The sequence below is a fragment of the Boleophthalmus pectinirostris genome, unplaced genomic scaffold, assembly GCF_026225935.1.
Source record: "Boleophthalmus pectinirostris isolate CB_2022bp ecotype Guang Dong unplaced genomic scaffold, ASM2622593v1 HiC_scaffold_12, whole genome shotgun sequence".
Lineage (NCBI taxonomy): Eukaryota > Metazoa > Chordata > Actinopteri > Gobiiformes > Gobiidae > Boleophthalmus > Boleophthalmus pectinirostris.
Window position 1 is genome coordinate 18114896 of NW_026571018.1, and position 21678 is coordinate 18136573.

The window sequence follows — 21678 nt, forward strand, 5'->3', positions numbered from 1 at the left end:
TTTCTAACTTTTATTTTTGTTTGTTTTATAACTAATTTATATGAAATGTTGTCTGTGTGGGTTGTTGATGCCTCTTAGCCAGGACTCCCTTCAAAAAGAGATCTTTGAATCTCAATGGGACTTTCCTGGTTAAATAAAGGTTTAAAAAAAAGGATGATTTGCAAAAGTTTAAATAGTCATCTGAACAATGTAGAGCCTTTCTCTACTTTTTGCAACCTTTGTCACTATTCAACATTCCTGGATGACTAAAGGAATACACAAGCTAGCATTTTGGGAAAGAAATCCAACTGGCATGTCTTAGTATGTTTTAATCAGAGGTGGGTCTTGGTTGCCTGGAGAACTTGTGTATACCAACGCCAACCAGTCAGTTCTCATTAGTTCAATTCTGATGAAATTGTAGTAGTTCTGATCCAACTCAATTTTTAAGTTTGCACATTCCTAGTATAAGACTTGACCCTACAAGCTCCTTACTAATACTGATATGAACTATAATGCAAAATGCCATTGCAAACTCACTTATCCTTCTGTATTCTATTCATGGTTTGACATGACTTTCTTCTCATTCAAAAGATGTAATATTTTGTTTTAAAGCACTATTGGCAACGGTCCTAGATTCTCATAATTTTTAAACCCATGGATCAGTGAAGTGTTTGAAATTCCATTATGTTAATCAAGGTTACTCCACAACATTCACCTCTGCCTTTCTGAAACCCTGTCATGTCTCATAAGTATTTAAATGCCCCATCACCAAACTCCAAACCATCCTGACAAGCAGAAATCTCCGCTCCTCCAGTGACAGCAACACGGAGCGACAAGACGACCTCAACCGCGGAGTCCATAAACAAAAGATGTCATTCTGATCCACTTTGAATACGAGGGATAGCTGGGAGCGCATTCACTCACGTCTTCAGTAATGGCCTCTCTGTGTGTGTCCGACGTGCTTCTGTCAAAGCTGTCGCCATCAGAAGAGCGGCGTTAAATATCGAGGGTGAGGGAGGTTACGCTTTGTGATGGACGCATTCCTGTTTTTGAAGAGAAAGATCTGCGGGCCATTACGCTCAAGGTTACAGTGGAGAGCTGAAGTGCTACAAGTCAGGGAGAAGAGCAAACAGACTGACAAGGCCTGTCACTTACGGTTACTCTAGTGAAGCTTCTGTTGAACTCGTCATTGTGTCAAAGTAATGACGTGTGAACTGATACCAAATATTGATATATCAATACTGGGTTAGTTAAGAGAGGTCAGCCACCTGCTTGACTCCCTGTAGATGTTAAAGCTTTTTTTTTTTTTGACAGTATAGCAGTAAATTTAATTTAATCTCTATGGAGACAAGCAGGCCACAACACAAGTTACAGGACAGATCTTTGTGGGCTCATGCACCCTAATAATGCATGTGTTTGTGGTAATTTTGAGAAATAAAAACACCTATAATGTAATAAAGAGAAGATACAGTATATTTGTTTAATGCTATACTGTGGAGCATCGCAGCAATAAAAAACATTAACATCACCATGAAGACAAGCAGATGGCAGACCCTCCACCAGAAATTGCACCTTTAAAAAAAAATAAAATATATATATATATACACTTTTTTGGATACTGTTTTGAACATTTTGAACACGTACGTTTAATTTTTAGATCTCTTCAAGTTGGTGTGAAGCCAATGTAGTGATGCCAAGGTGGAATTTTGTATAGTAAAAAAGCTTCAGTGCACTTTAATACATATGTCAATAGTATCGGTATCAGATTGATATAGTGATACTTGTGATACTTGTATTACTTGGTATTGGATCATCATTACTATAAAGAACATGATGCTGCTAATCAGTAAAGGCCAACCAGTTTGCTTTATTTTGTAGTAATGCTTTGTGCGCTACAAAAATCTGTCTCCCACTTTTCAATTTGACAACAAACCACCTCCAAGGTTTTGGAATTTGTTGATCCTGTCGCCAATAATAACAGATGAACCATGTGATGAACGGATGTACTGTATAGTGAGAGATCAGGGTCATTAGAAGATGGTAAAAAAAATACAAGTTTTCCGAGCAGCACTGCGCACATGACAGCGATGTTTTCCTAATTTCCTTCAAAGCAAACAGTGACAGGGCTTTGGAGCGTGAGTGTGATCTGGAGTGTTTGTACACACTGTTCAACAACTCCGTGGCATGTGTCTCTTTCATAGCAGAGACAGGGCTGACGTTTTGACAGACGAGCGCTGCTTTTCTGCCGCCTGCCTGCCAAACACACAAGGAGACGCAGAGAGATGGGGAGATTATTCCTTACAAAGCCAATTAAAGCATGTTTAATGAAGACAGGAACATCAAACTGCCTCTCCTGCTTTTGACAGGCCTCTCCAGTGTGAAAGCAGGGCCTGTCACAGCGCCTGAGAGGAGTCCAGTGAAGAGCGTTCTCCAAAAATAATACATGTGTGATATCATGTTGAGAGTGCCCCGTGACAGAGGCGGCGGCTGTTTACTCACCCCAGAGATGTTTGCTCAACCCACTGTGGTAAAACTAATTTAACCATTTCATTAAGACATCAACTGGAGTTTTAATGTGTGGAAATGTCTTGCACTAATAAAAGATAGGATGGAACTTGATTGCTTAATCTCCTTGGTTTTTGTGGTTTCATGGTTTGATTTTCTAACTTTATGTTCGTTAGAGCAGCAATTTTGTGAAGCCCTACGAGACGACTACTGTTGTGATTTTGAAAAATGAAGTGAATTTTATAAGATGCTACATTAAAGGCAGTCTTACACAGCAAGATGGATTCCCACGATATTTGTGAGTTCACAAACTCAGTGAGTTCACAAACAGAGTGACACACATATGAATCTGCTGTGGGCCAGGTTGCATTAAAGGTGCAATGTGTGACTATTCTGAAGAGGGTCCACAACCTATTTGTTAAAGCTTTAGTTTAAATTGTCCACAGTATGGTATTAAACTAATCTGTCTTACATTTATTCAACTACAGGTGTTATTTATTGCTCCAACATATCTTAAAAACATCCATTCATACTGTGAGTGGGCTTGCCTCTCCACAAATCTAACCTGTGGTTTGGTTTGTTAGTCTCCACATGGAGATTGTTAAATTTATGAACATACGGTGGAATATTCTAAGCACATTTCCACAGACACAAGGTGATGGACAATTACACAGTGCACTTTTAAGGATGTTCCATAGATGTATTTTCGAAAGAAATAATACTTAGATAGAATAACCACTATGATACCTGAAAACATTAAGGTACTACAGATACAGAAAAAAGTTGTGTAAAGCTGTAAACCATTTACATTTTTCCATGTTTTGATAGCTAAGAAATGTGTGATAAAAACACTTTTTCTTCAAAGAATACTTTTTACTGGAAATGATAAACATTCTTATCCTGCCATTAAAGTGAATGATTTATACAGGAATACAAAAAAGGGAAAAGCAAAGTCTACTGGCAGTGTTGATCATAGAAGAACAATGTAAAAAAAAAACAACAAAGAGTGTTGTAGAAATATACTCTTGCTTCAGTGCTTTGAAATCTATATTTCAGCACTACACCAAAAATCTGTATGCTGTATGTCATTTGATTCAGTGAAAACGCTCAGTGTGCAGTGCCAGGAACAGGTATATTGCTTCTGCGAAACAATAAAAAGCATTTTAAAGCAGGGAAGAGGCTGGAGTCGACTGGTGTGTAAACAGAGCATGTGTTGAAATGCTCTCTCCCTCCTTAAACACCTGAACTGTGTCAGTTTAAAGCCGTATTGATCCGCACAACATAGCCCGCAGCTTCACTTGAGGAAATATCCACATTCCAAAGTCTTTTTTCAGGCCAGTCAGAGTGAGTGAAGAACTACACGCCTGTCGGAGCCCTTTATTTTCCAGGGCACTGTGTTTCAAAAGCTGAAGGACAACTGTGACACGGCCTCAGAGCAGCCGCCAGATGTGCTTCTATTGTTGTTATTGGACTGAAGAAAGTCCAAGGTAACGGGTCCAAGTGTGTGGGTGGGTATTTATCACATTCTGGGGAATAAAATCTGTATACACACTCACATCACAGGGATTTGCCTTTCTTATGGGGACAACATCTGGACTCCATGACGTAAATCTATCCTGTCCTTTTACTGTGAAAAATGAGTTCATTTTAAATTGTTTGCAGTGGTCCAAAGTTATTCCTCAATTACATTATGTATTCCAACTACACCTAACCTAATTATTTACTACAATGAGTTTAAAAGCACTTTTTACAAATATCAGAGGATACTAGCATGCCAACGTACACTTCCTGACTATCAAACAAAAAGACATATAAATAGATACAAACATATTTTGACCTAAAGAGCTGCTTTTACAATTTATCTGTTCTGGGGTAAGATACATTTTGCACAAATACATGGGAAAAATCAGGTACAGGGCCTACAAGATTTAGCAAAAGCTATGGTTAAGGGTAGGATCAGTCCTCAAAAGCATGGAAACTCAACATGTGTGTATGAGTGCTTGTGTGAGAAAGGCGGTTGGAGTCCATTTTCCTCTCATCGCGGCTCTTCTTTTCATGGGCGTTGTGTGCATGACCTCTCAGTTAGAAGCGTGACCCTGGCTTACTTATAGGCCTGACAAGCAACTGACAGACCACTAACCTCTGCAAAGGGGTCAGGGCAGGCCCGGTAGGGAACACCTGCTACCCCCCACACGCCAACACTTCCCCAAAGTGCTCCGGAAAAACAGAGGAGAGAGAGGGGAGGGGTATTGTGTACGGGGCAGCACACAAGAGAGGGAGGCAGAGGTGTAGACAAGCATGTAAGTGTGGGGTGGGAAAACTTCAGCGTTGTCAGTTGAGTGTGCTTTTGAACAGAACAAGTGGCTGTAGAATAATCTTGTACAAACATGTCAAACTTGTACAATCAGTAGCATTGATAGTGCTTGATGTTTTACAAAAATGTATGAATGTGGCAGAAACAGGGCCAATGCTAACTGTGAGGAAACAAAGGGACCCTAGGACTGTAGGGTGATGTTAGGTACAGGATAATATGAAATTGTTACTTGTAATTATGTGTTTTTGTGTATGTGTGTTTGTGTCTGGAGCCCCTTCTCAAAGCTAAGGTAGCTTCTGGAGAGATCCTTTTTACAAGTCTCATAGAATTATATGAACTATTTTAAATGTTTGTGTATGTTTTGCAAGTAAATAAATACATTTAATATGTTTTCAATTGAGAAACTACGATTAGTCAAAATGAACAAAATGGTTTTAGGGTTTAGGAAACAGCTGGCTACTAGAAAGCAGTAGCTTATACAACTTAACAGTTTACACTGTGGCTTTATAGTAATATAATTATTGTCAGTTTACTCAGCATAAAGGCAATAAATTTAACTATCAAGGTTGGTGCTATGTTGTGAGAGACAACAATAGAGAGTTTTATATATTGGTGTTATGGGTGTTCATAAGGCTAAAGTACTCTTTATTGTCCCCATAAAAAACTTTGTCTTCTGCATTTGACCCATCCCTCAATGCCACTGGGACAACCTGTCACTTCCAGATCTTGAGTGCTTGATCAGGACTACCTCAGATGGAGAATTTTACCTATTATGTATTGATTATGTTGATGAAAGAAACCAGAGGGCCCAGACAAAACCTACCCAGATACAAGGAGAAACGTGCAAACTCCATACAGACAGGCCCCAGTGATCAAACTCTAAACCGTCTTGCTGTGAAATAAACATTTTCATTGTTTTATATGGTTAATGATTTTCAGCAGCGTATTTCCAAAGCATATTCCTGGAAATGGCATTTATGTGTTTTCAGATTACGATAATGGTTTTGACTTGCTATGAAGGGAAAAAGAATTTAACAATATCAACTGGATCATTCACTAAAATTAGAAAGGACATTTGGATTATTCTTGAGTTAAAACGCACTGGGATGATCCAAAACAAACCAGACATGATTCCAATTACATCCAAAGGTCTTGGGATGATGTCGTACACTAGCACTAATCTGTGTTCCTGTAAGTCTAAAAACTCAACCATGGAAAAACCGTACAAGCTTTGAGGGGAAAGCCACACATTCCACGCTAACATGCCATCGTATATCTGGCTCAGCACGGGCACAAGTTTCTAATCTTCAAAAGACGGTTTTATAAGTGCGTAATGAGCCTGACCACAATAGAAAAACAAATCATTTATTCTCCTCCCCCGGTGAGCAAAGTGGAACCATATGGAACCAAGCAGAGCCAGAGAAACCCAACATCTGGGAGAGAATAGTATTGTGGACCGCAGTTAACCGCCGTAACCTCAGACTGGCCCGGCATACACACTGAGTGGAAAAACAGGCCTGGATCAAACTCTCCGGAGTGTCTGGAGTGGCTTTTTTAGGATAATTGCTAATCAAAGGAAGATTTTTGGCAAGGTACTGGGTCAATCCATAGCTGTAATTACAAGGAACTTACAGAACAACAACTAGATGAAGCCAGTTAATTTGTAAAACAGTTTAAGACCTCTCAAACACATATCTTCTACACGCATACATCTGCTAATTTGTGGTCTTGGGGAAAGCTTGGTTTAAAAGATGTTGGCGAGTCTATAATGCACTTCAGCGGACAACAAAGAGTTGTTTTTATCAGACTGAACAGGCTGAGGTTAAGACCAGTGCAGGGCTATTTGTTTTAGCGAGGGATTTAACGTCATACACTGAGCACTCTCTCACAAACTCATTTATATTTAAAAAAAATAAATAAACTATTAAGAACTAGAAAAGCACTCAGAGAGCGCAGACCTCCGCCAAGGACTACCCCCATTTTTTATATAAATTGCGATAAAATCAGTCTTCTGGATCAGATCCGGATCAGCCTTTGGAATATGAAAGAGGATCCCATTGTCCATCCCTGAGTCAAATTTCATGGAGTTTGGTCAATAATTAACCGAGATATTGAGAAACAAAATATTTGGCCCCATTTACCACAATGTTAACTAAAATTTCAAAGTGATCCAGAATCCAGGATTTCTTCCGGATCACCCCCAAAATGAAATCACTTCTTCCTTTTCACATTTCCAACAAATCCTGAAAATTTCATCAAAATCGGTCCATAACTTTTTGAGTTATGTTGCTAACAGTCAAACAAACAAACAAACAAACAAACAAACAAACAAACGCCGGCAAAAACATAACCTCCTTGGTAAATATCAATGACTATGATCGATACCTATGTAATCTATCCAAAAGAGAGCTTCAGTACATGTTAGGAGTGCATACAGGAGGAACAACAAACACACTGGTAGGTGGTGTGCATGTCCTGGAGGTCTAATCTTGTATTTTACTGCTCAACAATGATAAGGTTGAGTGCTGAATATATACTGTCCTTTGGGACGTTGAGGGGCGGGTTTCCTCCCCTGTGTCCAATCGCGTATAGCCAGAAGGACTGAGGCCAAGCTAATGTATTCCTGAGTGGTCCTAAGGGGGAGCCAGTGGAGATGCAGCCCCTCCCAGCAGTGGGCGCAATGTCTGTGGGCAGTGTCCCTGGAGACCTGGGCCCTGTGGACATGTGTGAGTGTAATAATCCACTGTCAGCTGTCTGGCCACGCTGGCTCCGGCCGGCTGCTCACAGCACTGAGCATGACTTGACATATGACATAATCCACGATGAGGTGGGTTCAAGCTGAAATGGTGGCAGGATGCCAGGCGCTGTCCTTCAGTGGTCTTTACTGATGTTGACTATAATGGTGTGCAGAGAGCCAGGCTCAGTCCTGGGAGGGAGATTGCTCCTCATTACTGCAGCCCTAGGAGGGAGCTGCTGGCATGTCAACATGAAGCCTACCACGAGGCAGAGTGCTGGTGCTATTCAGCTGCACTAGAATAATGTGAAATGAAATGACTGCTGGGAGCCTATGAGACACCCAAGGAACCACTTTATCTTCTTCATTAAAACCAGTTTACTGACTGAGTGAAGAGAAAAAAAATCCATTTTCTATGGAAGTCTCCAGAACAGACGGAACCAAATTAATTGCACCATTAGGCCCCCAATAGACAATACTATAGTGGTTTTCCTTCACAAAAGCGTGGGTGTGTGTATGAACTACACATTTCTCTTTAAAGACAATAATGGAACCATTTTTCTACGAAAACAAACTCTGCTTTAATGGGCAATAAAACAGGTGAGAGATTGCATAACTCCATAGATACTTATTGTCTTTGATCTGACAGAGGGTACAGTAGTCCACACAAAAAAAAAAAAAAAGCAACATAATTTGTGCTTTTTGTTTTCTGTTTCACATGTTCATTTAAAAGAGGCTCTTGGACTGAGAGCTGTCTGGCCACTGAATCCCCTGCACATTTCACATTAAATAATTATAGCTCTTTGCCGTTGGCAAGTAATTAATGGGCTCTCATCTGGCGACTAATTGCTTCTAATATATCTCAGAAGAAATCCACTGTATATGTGTATATGTGTATATGTGTACATGTGCATATTTGTATATGTGAGGTTACGTAGCTCTTCCCAGCTGTTTGCCCAATACAGAATAACATGTTCAGCACTTTGGTTAACAAAGACAATGACTTCCTCTGGGCTCTTTGCAGAGGTCAAAGGTTATCTGTAATTTCAGCACTCAGTCCAGTTGCTTCCGTCGCAGTAGCGGACTGTGTGTATATTGAATAGTTCTGGCTGTTGTTCTTTTGGATGTTAGCTTCTGTTGGGAATACACTGAGAGCAGTATTCCTCTGAGTCCAGGCTGCTCAGCTGCTCTGTGTGTGGCTATCACCTCTGGGCCACATGAAGCCACAGCAGGATTATGTTGATCGATAGAGGAGAGGGACTGGAGCTTATTGCTCTGGTTCCACACATGACAAACACAACTCCCCTTTGTCTGCACTGATTGCTAGAGAGCCACAGTCCCACTGCTCTAAGCTCTGTGAGCCATGAGCTCCCAGCATGAGCTGCAGAACACTGCAGAGTGAGGGGGTTTAAAGGGGGCAGGCAGCCTGAGGGTGTGGGGAGCAGGCGGAGGGCCTGCTGGGCAGCAGCAGAGAGCTGCTCCAGGCCATTAGGACAGGTCCCCAGGACACAGGCTGCTGTGGAGAGGCCTGCAGAGAGGAGCTCAGCTGGAGCTTCACTTCTCCTCAGCTCCTGCAGCAGACACATAAATGTACCCTCTGAGATGAATGTGCACACTCACACAGGCCTGACACAGACATGTCATGTAGCTGTAAACTCTCTTCTGCCTCCCAGTAGTTCAACGCTTTGGTCAACACTTTAACATTTCTTTGAGGGCATTGTTTGTGATTTACAGCTAGCAGCAACAACACAAATACAAAACAGACTTATATTGATTTTTACTGTGAGTGTGCGTCAGAACTTTTTCCTAGTTGTGAAAATTAATACAACTGTAAAGTGACTTCGATTTGAACCCTACTGTCGCTTGTTATTGCCAGTCTTTTTCATAAGCAACCCCACTGGCAGCATAAACTCTAAAGCATTTGGAGAATCATAAAAGATGCCATTATAATGGATTTGGACCGCAGATTTTTCCTTCTGTTGGAGCCAGGCTGGAGGGAATACCACTGCTATGAAAACGCTCTACTGTTTTGCACTGAGCCACTTTCTTTGAGCTGTAGTGCTTTAGGAACAAAATGGCGGCCTGCTTCTTGCTCCTCGGGCTGCATGGTGTGTACCTCTGGATCCTCCCATGGCTCAGTGCGCTCCTTTAATGAGTAGCTGGAAATGACAGCTTTAATCACTGCCTGTGGCCACGACGATGGGCCCCGTAATGATAGAAAAGAACAGAGGCCCATTTGCATCAATCAGCGCTAAATCACTTTTTATGATAATGCAGTGGAGAGGGTGGAGAGACTACCCAGATGACTCCAGCATGAGGAGGATGAAGCTCCCCTCTCCCCTGCTACGTCGCCATGGAGATTTTAAAATGGTACGTGCCTAACACTCTTACATTTATAGTAGGTTAAGTGATACTATAGGATTCAACTATAACGCTCAAATACACATACGAGCTTTAGAGACAATAAATCACATTTATTAAGCTAATTCATTTACACTGACCTATATAAATAAAACGGTGTTTAAAGGGACAATATCTGTATGTGAGTAAAATTTATCTTGCCGTATAGACTACAGATATTTTGTAAAAACAGCACTAATAGGCAGTGAGAGCAAACTCCACTCTGGTCTCTGAATGTTATGAAAAGCGCTTATAAACCCATTGTAGTGAATAATTACAATGCTTCGAATGAGTGAGAAAAGTGAAATAAAAAATGTAGTACAGCACTTTTAACTTAGTATATTTTGTGATATTAAATTATTCAACTTGAATACTGTATGTAGGGTAAGTGTATGATTATACAAAAAAACCCAAAACAAACAACTTTTAATGGGCGGCAGTAGCTCAGTTGGTAGAGCACTGGTCTGAAGGTTGGCGGTTCGATTCCAGCTCTCGACATAAACATCACAGGTTGAGCAGTCAGATCCACTGACCCACAGGTTGGCTGGTGTGATTCCAGCTCCCACAGATGAATGCTGCTGTTGTGTCCTTGGGCAAGACACTTAACCCACCTTGCCCACAGTGTCTGTGTACACTGGTGTGTGAATGTGTGTGTGAATGGGTGAGTGGTTCCTTGTTGTAAAGCGCTTTGAGTGCCTTGAAGGTGGAAAAGCGCTATAGAAAAATGTGACCATTTACTATTTTAATAGTGGTCCATTAAATTATAAGAAATAAAAATTCACTTAAAAGTCAATTAGTCCCTGATCTCTAGGTGGTGAGTGTGAAGTTCAATGTTAAGTTCATCCTATAGGTGCATGTATCCAGGTGGCTGGAGACTTAAAACAGCTAATCAAGCTAAGAGCATTATCGGTAGATTTAAAAGTACGGACTGTAACACAGAACTGCAATTCTCACCTACAAAGACTCGCTCCTCTAAAGTATTAAATCAGTTAAAGTGGAAAATGTGGCCAATTATTGAGCTGAACTAATTCCATCTGTTGGATCATGTGAATCTAAGTAAGCTAAGTCCCAGGGCTTAAGGACTGCTTAGCCCTGTGCCGGGGTTTCCCACTGCACTGTCCTCATCTCAAGTTCACAGCCACAGACCTGTATGGTGAAGCTCTGCAGAGCAAAAGACATCTTTCACACAAACATTAAGAGTTCGATCTTTATCACTGTGTTATAGACTGGATGATAATGAAAATATAATATCTCCATTATTAAATAGTTCTTTAATTGCTAACTCAGAATAAGTCGTTACAGTTAGGGCCTGAGAGTATTTTAGACATTTGTTTATGAAGTGTAATTAATTGTATAAGCTGACAGCTCACAGATTGTACTGAACAGAAACACAGCGCACAAACTGACAGGCGACTTCCCTCCAGGAGCCCACAGGAGCCCCAGTGCACTTGAGTCTTCCACAGACTTGAGTAATTTGTAAAATAAGCATCACTATCTTGTTCATTTAGTCAACAAGCTATCTACAGCTTAATTACAACTGATGTGACATTCTGCGTCTCCATAATGAATGCACAAGTGCGCTGATTAAATGCAATCAATTCAATTGTTAACACAGCAGGGGCAGAACAAAGATCAACTGTAGGAGTATAATGAATGCAATCACATGACATAACCTCTTATTTGCATATTGACACTAAAACACAAAGAGACACACTCCCTGATTAAACCATATTTGTATTGAATATATGTCATAAGGTATTCCTCTGCTTTATAACCGACTACATCAAGACCTGTGCACCCAGCCAAAAGTTTGAGCTGCTCCACATCTGTCAACCATAACCACTAGCACTATTTACATAGCAAAGCATACACTTACCCCGATGGAACTTTCTCCTCTCTAAATAAATGTCCTAGTAGGCGAGCTGTTTAAAATGTGAAAGGATCCAGGGTAAAAATAAAGCAAATATACTCCTCTTGGAAAAAGCAAAAATAATTTAAGTGTCCGTGGGGGCTTGAATAATGCTGAAAATGTTGCCAGTGTCTGGCAGTTTAAAACAGCAGAACAAAACATACCAATTTGTGTGAAAAGGCGACGGTGACAAGCGCAGAATCCTGTGCAGCTCGCAGACAGCCATGACAATGGCCCTTCAGGCTAGAGCCGGCTCTCTCCTCTCTCTCCACTTTCTCTGCTCCTCTCCACTTTCTCTTCTACTTTATCTATCCTCTCTCTCCTCCTTGTCTCTCCTCTCTTTCTTTCCTCCTTGTCTATCTATCTACTCCCTCTTCTCCTCTTTCTCTCTCTTTTCCTCTCCTCCTCTCTCTTCTCTCTTCTGTCTCTCTTCTCGTCTCTCTGCTGCAGATGGCTCCCAGTGCAGGGGAGGGCACGACGGCTCTCTCTAATCCCTCGCCACACAGACGGAAAAGCTTGTTAGAGCACTTGCTGATCACCACAAAAAGTCAAACCAGAGCCATGGAAAGGTCACAGGAATTAGGCTACGCTCAGACTCCAAAGGCCTGCCTAATGCCCCCGATAAGCCCCTTTGAAACTCAACCTGTTCTGGCTGTGCCTCGGGCTCAGCCTCCACTGGCTCTGTAAGCCTGCACTAAAGCAGACTGGAACTCATTTACACTGAGGACACACACTCACAGCTGCACACGGAGAGCACAGCACAGGCTGCTTTTCCCCACCACTAGACTAGAACAATCGACTCAGGAATCAATGGCTCCAGCTACTACCAATACTACCAAACGATTGAGGCTGCCCAGACAAAGCATATGGGTTTAAGAGAATGCTTTGAGACAGAAGTGGGTCTGACTTTTGGACCACAGATGAAAAATGAATCATAAAAACCCAAACCAGTTGTTATTTTTTGCCATTTAAAGATACAGTATATCCTTTCGATCAATTAGTTGACTAAAAAGTGGGCGAGGAAAAAGCCTCTAAAACTTTTATGTTTATACAGTTAGACATGGATCAATCTTGATTAAAATGAGATTAATGGTCCAACTCTGCTTTGGACTTTTTGACACAAACATAAAAATACAGAGAAAACAGACGTAAATATATAGTTCAGTTTCATTCTTGCATTTCTACCATGCTGTTGTGATCAAATCTATATTCAAATGCCTTGTCTATAAGTTCTCACAACCCACTATTCTTCGTCTTTGTGCTTTAGAAAACATTCAAAAAAAATCAATATAAAAGATGAAAAGGAAACACTTTGCAGGGCCAGCACCTGTAATCACAGATATATTCTCTGACTTTAAAGATATTGGAATGTTTTGAGCTGAACTGAACCAAAGAGATGTGTTGTGTAAGTTAGACCTGACTAGACTATGAATCCAGGTCTGCAACCTTTTAGCTAATATACAGTTGGCTTCAGTATGTTAAAGTTTCACTATGTAACTTTTCTAGTGGGTGAGGGTACGGGGGTAGGTGGTGTCTATGGAGATGCTATATGTTCCACTATATGACATTAAACTGATATATCTTGCATTTACTCAATTACAGCGATTACATTCTTTAAAATACCTTGATAAACAAAACAAAAACATTCTTACTGTGAGCGGGTTCGCCTCTCCACAGATCTGAACTGCAACTCACCTATTTATGTCAGTGCAGATAGATGTTTATTGTAGACCACTGCTAACAGAGTTGTAACATCTCCATGGAGCAGAGGTGGGAACTTGTAAGTCGTGACTTGGACTCGAGTCAGACTTGAGTCACTATTTTTAGGACTTGAGACTTGACTTGATAAAATAGACTAAGACTTGGAACTAGACTTGGACTTGAAGGTCAATTACTTGGGACTTGACTCAGACTTGAAGCCTGTGATTTGAGAAGACTAGATGCTTCTCCTAAAAATATATGTTTTTAGAAAATGTTATGTTTACAGTTGATAAATGTGGTGATTAATTTTACAGGAACAAACTGGAACATGTCCCTCCCACTTCTGTTTGGTACTTTGGATGTAGCTGAAGTACTGTGAGATGGTATCCTCAAATGTACTACAATAATATACAGAACAATACAGTAATATACAGTACAATACAGTACAATACAGTAAAACAAGGAACTACAAAAGGCATGATTCTTTCATTTCAATGCAGGCTACCTGACAAAATAACTGTTATTTAGCACTTTTATATCTGAATTCTTTCTATTATGACAATAATGATTCACATTCAGATCTTGTCAAGACATTGAAAAAGGAAAAACTGGCATTTCTACAACTCTTATATAAATACTCATTTAAAATATACCATGACTTTTTAAGTACAATTTAGTTTAAAAGTCATATAAAAAATTGCAAAACTCTGGTACTTAGACTTAAAATGGCTTGAAGCTCAAAGCAAACAACTTAGACTTGACTTGAACTTATGAGCCAGTGACTCGAGACTTGACTTGAACTTGCCTGTATTTGACTTGGGACTTGACTCAGACTTGAGGTCAAAGACTTGAGACTTACTTGAGACTTGCAAAACAATGACTTGGTCCCACCTCTGCCATGGAGACAAGCAGGTGTCTGACCCTCCACCAGAAAAATGACCTTGTTTACCTTTATTTGTGTCTCTACTGAATACACAAACAAAACACATCCTTGCCTTGTCATTCAAGGCCAACATTACCCATAGATTAAGGTTGTGTCAACGTGTTAATCACACCCTTAAAGCCCCACATTTAGTCTAAGTGTGGCCTCTAAACAGAAGTTCTAGCAGCTAAAGCTAATAATCTTTGCTCCATTGTGTGACGTGTGAGGAACGTCTCTCGACTCTGGGCTCCTCTCTGTAGAAGAATGCACTGTGTGTTTTGTCTACAACCTCTTTGTTTTGACAGACACAATAAAACTGCATTGTGTACACTCATATGTGTTAAACAAATACCTTCAATTTCTTCCTCTTATCAGAGCAAATACAACCAATACCACCAGAACAAATTCACCAGTTCACCTGAACATTTATTACTTGTTACATTGAGGATAAAAGTCCATCTCCATAGTTAAGGAGAGAACATGCATACAGGATCAACATTTGTAATAGAAAAACACATTGGTACGACATATCCACAATGCCTATATTTGCAACATACAACTAGAACATATTGGTAAATGGCTGATAAGCTCTGACGAAGTTTTTGGGATGATTTTTTCCCACAAATTCTGTTTACCACAAACTCACTCATGTCATATTTCATGCAGTTATCATTTTGCACTAAAGTGTTTAAATAAAGCTTTATATGTATTTTTTAGGAAGCAGGTTGGGCAAAACAAAATATTGGCCTGTGTTGGAGATTTAAGGCCGATAGCCTATACACTAAACAGGACAAATATCGGCATGATATATCGGTCTATAACAGGGAGTCTAGAGGACATAACGCTACTACTAAAAAGCACAGAAGGGAAATGGGGGATGTGTGAGCAAACTGAACCAACACCAGAACATGGCTTGGTTTCTATTTACTGTTTAAGAAGTTACTGAATGTACACAGCATTCTGGGTCATGCATACAGTATGGTGATAGCATAGTATTAGGGTGCAAATGGAACGCTAACTGCAACCTGTTTCCATATTATTACCAAACATACATTATTACTATTTACTAATCAGCCTGATCATTTACATTCTTCCCGATATGCACACTATCACAAACTTTGGCTTGTTTAAATCCAGCCTCAAAACATATCTGTTCAGACTGTTTTAACACTCAGTAATGCAGTGACACAGTTTAATTTTATTGTTTAATCTTTTGCATGTGTTGATTTATTGGAAAGTACTTTGGTCGCCTTGTGTGTTGTAAAAGGCTCTATAAATAAAGTTTGACTGATTGATCTTACTTTGTCTGGAGGAGGGCTTTTGTCTCCAAAGTGTGGAATGAAACTCTTATCTCCATGGAGTGTGGTTTTATCTTTCCATTTCCATGGAATTACATATAGAGTAGACTTTAAAGTGCCAGAGAATTTTCAATAGAAGGAATAGAATGCGTTATAGGCATTATTGATTTTCCATAGAGAGTGTGTAACTTATAATGTGCTACTATAATGTGTGTGGCTTTGAACAGTAGTTGATCTTAAGCCCAAGTGCTGCTCAAAGCTGCCCTTCTGTCTTCTCTGCGCTGGAAACGGCTAGCAGTTAAAGCATTTACACAGCATTGCTAAGTGCCGCCACACTTTGCCACCATGCAAATGAAGTGATAGGAGCGGCAGCCTCTTCAGCACGCTAGAGCTGCTCGCGTAGGACGAAGAGACAAAAGCACAGAGAGATGATAACATTTCAGAGAGGAGAGGGTGAGGAGTGCGGAGGCAAAGGTGAGAAAAAATCATAAGAGGAGATACACAAGGCATAGAGGGTTGTTTTGTGCACCTCTATTCATTTACATAGTCACTCTCTCTACCAAAAACATACCGGAGGGTCAAGTAAGAGCATATTTCCACAGTCTGGTGATTTGACAACCACTGCGATGGCTGATATAACAGATATTACAAGAAGACACTGGACAAACTGATTATGTCTTGTGATTCTGTATTTTGATCTAAATTGCCCCCAAATGGGCACCACAAATTAGTGGACCCGCATTATTGAGATCATGCAGTATGGTTAATAGTAAAATATCTTATGTACCTTTTTTTACCAGGAGCTGGTGAAACGGTGTAGCATTGCTCTTACATGCCACATGCACCTCCAGTGAAATGGTGCCACTTTGTACTGTGGCAGAGGTTTAGTGCACACTCCCCCACATGAATAGACAAATGCTTTAGGTGTTTGTGCCAACCTGGAGCCTAAATATGTGCTCACAGTGTGGGAGCAAGCTGCTCTTTGGTCACTGCGCCAACAGGTGCAGCTCTGCTCAGCCAAAACCAGGTGGAACCTACAATGGTGCCCAGACAGATGAACAGAATGTGAAGCCGTTCTGATAATGGGGCAGTTTACCAGGGCACTGGGGGCAACAAAAGGCTATGGCCAAGAGGCTGAGAGAGGTGAGCCAGGCGATGATCACATGGACACTGTATAACACAGTCCTTTGTGTTACACAGGAGCAGTCTGGTACAATGGCACAGCATTCTGTCGTGCCTGTATATGTGCAGCAGTGTGTTTACAGTGCACAGGGGTGTGTGTGTGGGGGCGGCTCAGCGGATGGCAGCAGGCCTAGGCCAGGGCCTCTCTCAAATGCTCCTCATTAACAGCTCATAATGACTGGCACTGTCCTGCAACGGCCCTGGCGCGCTCTCATTAGCAGCTGGCAGAGAGGTGCGCTGACGAGTGGACGCTGGCACCAGAGAAGTGAGAGAGAGAGAGAGCAAAAGAAAGAAAGAGAGAGAGAGAGGGAGAGAGAGAGGGAGGGTAGCGCAAGAGGGTGGCACGAGAGGGGCACATTCTCCTCTCTGTAGATTTAATTAAAACTGTGCTGAGCAGATGGGAAGATGCAGAGAGCTCCAACAGGAGACAGATCATCTGTTTGGGCTTCAGTCTGCCTCAGCCACCTCCCTCCATCTCTCAGCTCAGCTTTTATTTGGAGGATTTTTGGAACACTGTGTGTCCCCATGCAAAGCTTCTACATTGGCTGTGTGACAACACAGAAGAAATCTATGCTTTTTGAAGTAGCACAGGCCCACTGTTTGCCCTGTATAATTATGGGCTGGTGCAGGCTCCATCAGCAGCAATGCTCTTGAATGTTGTGATGGAGAGCGCCTAAGCTCTTATTAAAAGGTAATCCAGGCAATCCCTGGATAAAATAAAGGCACTATTTGTTTAAAATAGAAACCACGGACCACAGATTGAGGTGGACAGGGGCAGAGCGAGGCGAAGGTCATCCTGAAGGAGGGCTGGAGATCAGAGAAGGATCAGGTTTGCCTGTGGCTCTTTTCTCCGCTCTCCCTGAAGAAGTCTCTTTTCATTCAAATGTAATCATCACGCTGCAGTAATATGACCTTCATGGCTGCATGTTAAAAGGAGCAAAAGCAAAGCTTTCAGCTGCTGCAGTCCCTGTGGCCATTCCACAAAACACAAAGGGATCAGAGACAGACCAACACCACCAAACAGAAAGTGAGCCACAATAACAGCCTTTACTCCACAGAAGTAGAAACGCTAATACCAGAGCATAGTGTTAAATAGTGCAGCAGTTATGGAGGTCTCTCTGCTGGGTCACATAACCAGCAGTAGTCATGAGAGGGAACATTCCATCCACCTGGTCTGACAATGTGCCTACTTGAGTATTTTCTGCTCAGATCTTTCCGCCTAAGCTCAATTCCTCGCTACATTAATCTCATTATCCTTTGAACCTTTTCACTGTTAACGCCAAATACAATTTGTATTCTGAGCCCAGGCAAAGGCTCTAAACTGATTAGAACAATTTGAACCGTGGCCGTCCCCGATATTGTTGAGTGTGAATGGGCCATCTCGCGGTGAATGGGCTCCTCATATGCCTTCTGAGTTTCATGCCACAATGTTGCGTCTGCTTTGCAAGGGATAAATTAAGCGTGTGAAAGTCTAAGCAAAGCCCTCATTTTCCAGTTAATCAAATCTCCCCCTAATCAAATTAGCGCACATAATTCCTCTGGATGCATGGTACAAAAACAGCATTATCCCCTTCTTCTGAGCTGAAAGGCAGCGAATCCATGTGGTGCCACTCTCTCCTCTGCATGAGCAGCCCTCAATGGTAGAGGAGAGCGGGGGCACAGGGGGGCACGGCCTGGGGGAGGGACCCTCTTCCCAGTGGCCTGAAAGAGAAAGGCAGGGCTGGGCTAAACTTTGGCAGCGTTTAAGTTCCCAGCTCATTAAAACGCCTGGCTCGGTGGCCACCTCCAGGGAGCACTGGAGCATTGGCTAATGAGCTACTTGTTTAATTTTCTTTCAAAGGGCTGGACATCTGTGACACCCCCATCCAACAACACTCTCCCCTGCCCCACTCCCCCTCTGCCCCCAACCCTCACCCCACGTCCTCACCCCACCCCACACAAAGACCATCTATCAATAGGCCGTGGGCTCTATGTGGTTTGATGAAGTGTCTCTCATTGAATAAAGCAGATAATACATTTGGAGGGGAGGCAGAACAATCACTATTAACTCAGATCTCCCCCTCTGAACCAGTCAAAGCCCATCATGGAAATTCAATAGTGGTCAGGCTAAATGGATAAATGTCCACAGTCCACCATAACATTCTAATTGATTTCCCTTCATGAGATAATCCACTCTTCTCAACAGTGGTCCTTGCTGGTCCTTCTCACCCCCATCGCACATACCTCATGGAAAGCATTGTACAGAGCCGTCTATTTGAGCAGTGCCAGGCAGATTGGTCCATTCTAATCAAGTGGCAAATCTCTAGTCTATTTGCTCTGACCTCCCAACCTCCATACGCAGTCCTTTACACAGTTCCATCTCGCTCTACGCGCTCCCCACATACCTCCAAGACATTAAAAGGCACCTTGTTCCCCATCACATGCAGTAATTGGAATTCAAAGCAGCAAGCGACGTGTCTCTCTTCGTTGGTCACTTCCACTTATTGTATAAAGTGTCTCGATTCTTTCATTATGGAAGCTGTCTGACTCATATTTGCACCTTGATGCCCTCTTAATGTCTTGGACCACGAGTAGAATACTAATGGTGGGTTTGTCTTCAGCTACCTCTTCTAAAGCTGAGCTTATACTGTGCAATTCTGTGCAATTTTTAGGCATTCTAAATAATTCCAAAACTCACACTGTGTGATTGAATCTCATATGAAGCTCACGACAGGAGTGTGTGCACTTCACAGAGGAACGTGATATGACCCTGCTCTTTTCATACACACATGTTTAAATGCGGCTAAAATTTGTGTCAAAGTGGCCCCAGAAATCATGTAAGACCATCTTAAAGCAAGACCCCAACAGGAAAAATTCACAGAAGTAGAAATATCAATGTGAAACTTCCTCTGTAGTTCACTTACATAAATGTAAAAAAGTATTACAATTAGTTAACGTTTTCAGATATAAATAAGGCATTTTATAAAAAAAAAAAAAAAAGGCCACAATTGCACATATTTGAGATATATGAATCAGAAAAAAGGATAGTGCAAGGATTTTAGATCTTTAGATTTGATAATAGTATTTGAGTAATCAACTTTTGCCTCAATTTTGGAGTAAAACTTGAATAAATCAGGCCTGCCATTAGATACAATCCATCAAAATCAAAAAAGAGCACATCATACAATAATAAAACATCTTTAGGTACAGATTGTATAATGTTGTTGTTTCCACCAGAAAACTTGTATGTTTAGAGAGCAAAATGGAAAAAAAAAAAAAAAAATCAAAAAAAAAGATGAGTGTGGTGTTACTTGCAGAGGGAGGTGAGAAAGGGCTGTGGAAGATGAAGCAGACATGTCGCCAACACAAAGAGAGCCAGTTAAGAGGTCCTATGAAATCATTTGTCAATTTGCACAATGTAAACAGACCGTAACAATGTGTGCAGGGGTCACGGGGTCAAACTAATGGCGCATGCATCAGCTGGCGCGTGGTTATTGTTCATCTGAGCCTGTCAAAGCAATAGGGAGCGGAGTGAGGGGAACACAGCAAAGGCCTTAAGGGTTGATCTGAACTAAAAGACTATTATTAGAATGAGACCAGAACACACCATCTGGGTTGTGTAATGAGCCTTTACCACAGTGTTTTAAAGAGCCTCCAGTTAATTTCCTGAAACAATATGCTTAGAGAAAGAGAAGGCCCAGAGCGTTAATAAAGGCAGGCGTTTATTAAAAGACGCAATATCGACCAACAATCACATCGCATTCACTTTAGTTACAGCTAACAAAGAAGCCCTGCAGCATTTGGTCTGCTAGATTTGTAATGACACAATACTTTCCACAATAAATGAACAGTCTCTTAGTTTGTGTGTTATGCTTTACGTCAGATGCCCTCCCAGGAACCATTCATACTGGAAAAGTCAGGGAACTGCTTGTAATTCCCTGTTGCTAGATTAACCATTTTATAGAAATGTGTAAGTTATTTGTCATTAGAAAGAAGAAAAAATAATCACATGTTTTTATGTCGACAGAAAATAAGACAACATTTTCGATCAAATTATAATCTTATAGTCAGTTTGAATGGATAAGATAATATAGTTTACTTTAAAGGTACACTACGCAACTTTTCTGGTGAAAGGTCCATCAACTTCTTGTCTCCATGGAGGTGTTATTACCTCCGCCAAGGAGGTTATGTTTTTGCTGGCGTTTGTCTGTTTGTTTGTTTGTTTGTTAACTTTGTAAAGTTATGGACCGATTTTGATGAAATTTTCAGGATTTGTTGGAAATGTGAAAAGGAAGAACTGATTTCATTTTGGGGGTGATCCGGAAGAAATCCTGGATTCTGGATCACTTTGAAATTTTAGTTAACATTGTGGTAAATGGGGCCAAAAATTTTGTTTCTCAAAATCTCGGTTAATTATTGACCAAACCCCATGAAATTTGACTCAGGGATGGACAATTGGATCCTCTTTCATATTCCAAAGGCTGATCCGGATCTGATCCAGAAGACTGATTTTATCGCAATTTATATAAAAAATGGGGGTAGTCCTTGGTGGAGGTCTGCGCTCTCTGAGTGCTTTTCTAGTTGCCTATAATATTCCATGGTATGACATTAAACATAGCTATCTAGCATTCATTCATTAATGTGTTTCTGTTGCTCAAAAATACAGCAATTCCCTGTGAATAGGGTTGCCTCTCCATAGATCTGGCCTGTAATGTAGCCTGTTTTGTCCATTGAGATTGATAAGTTTAATTTCTA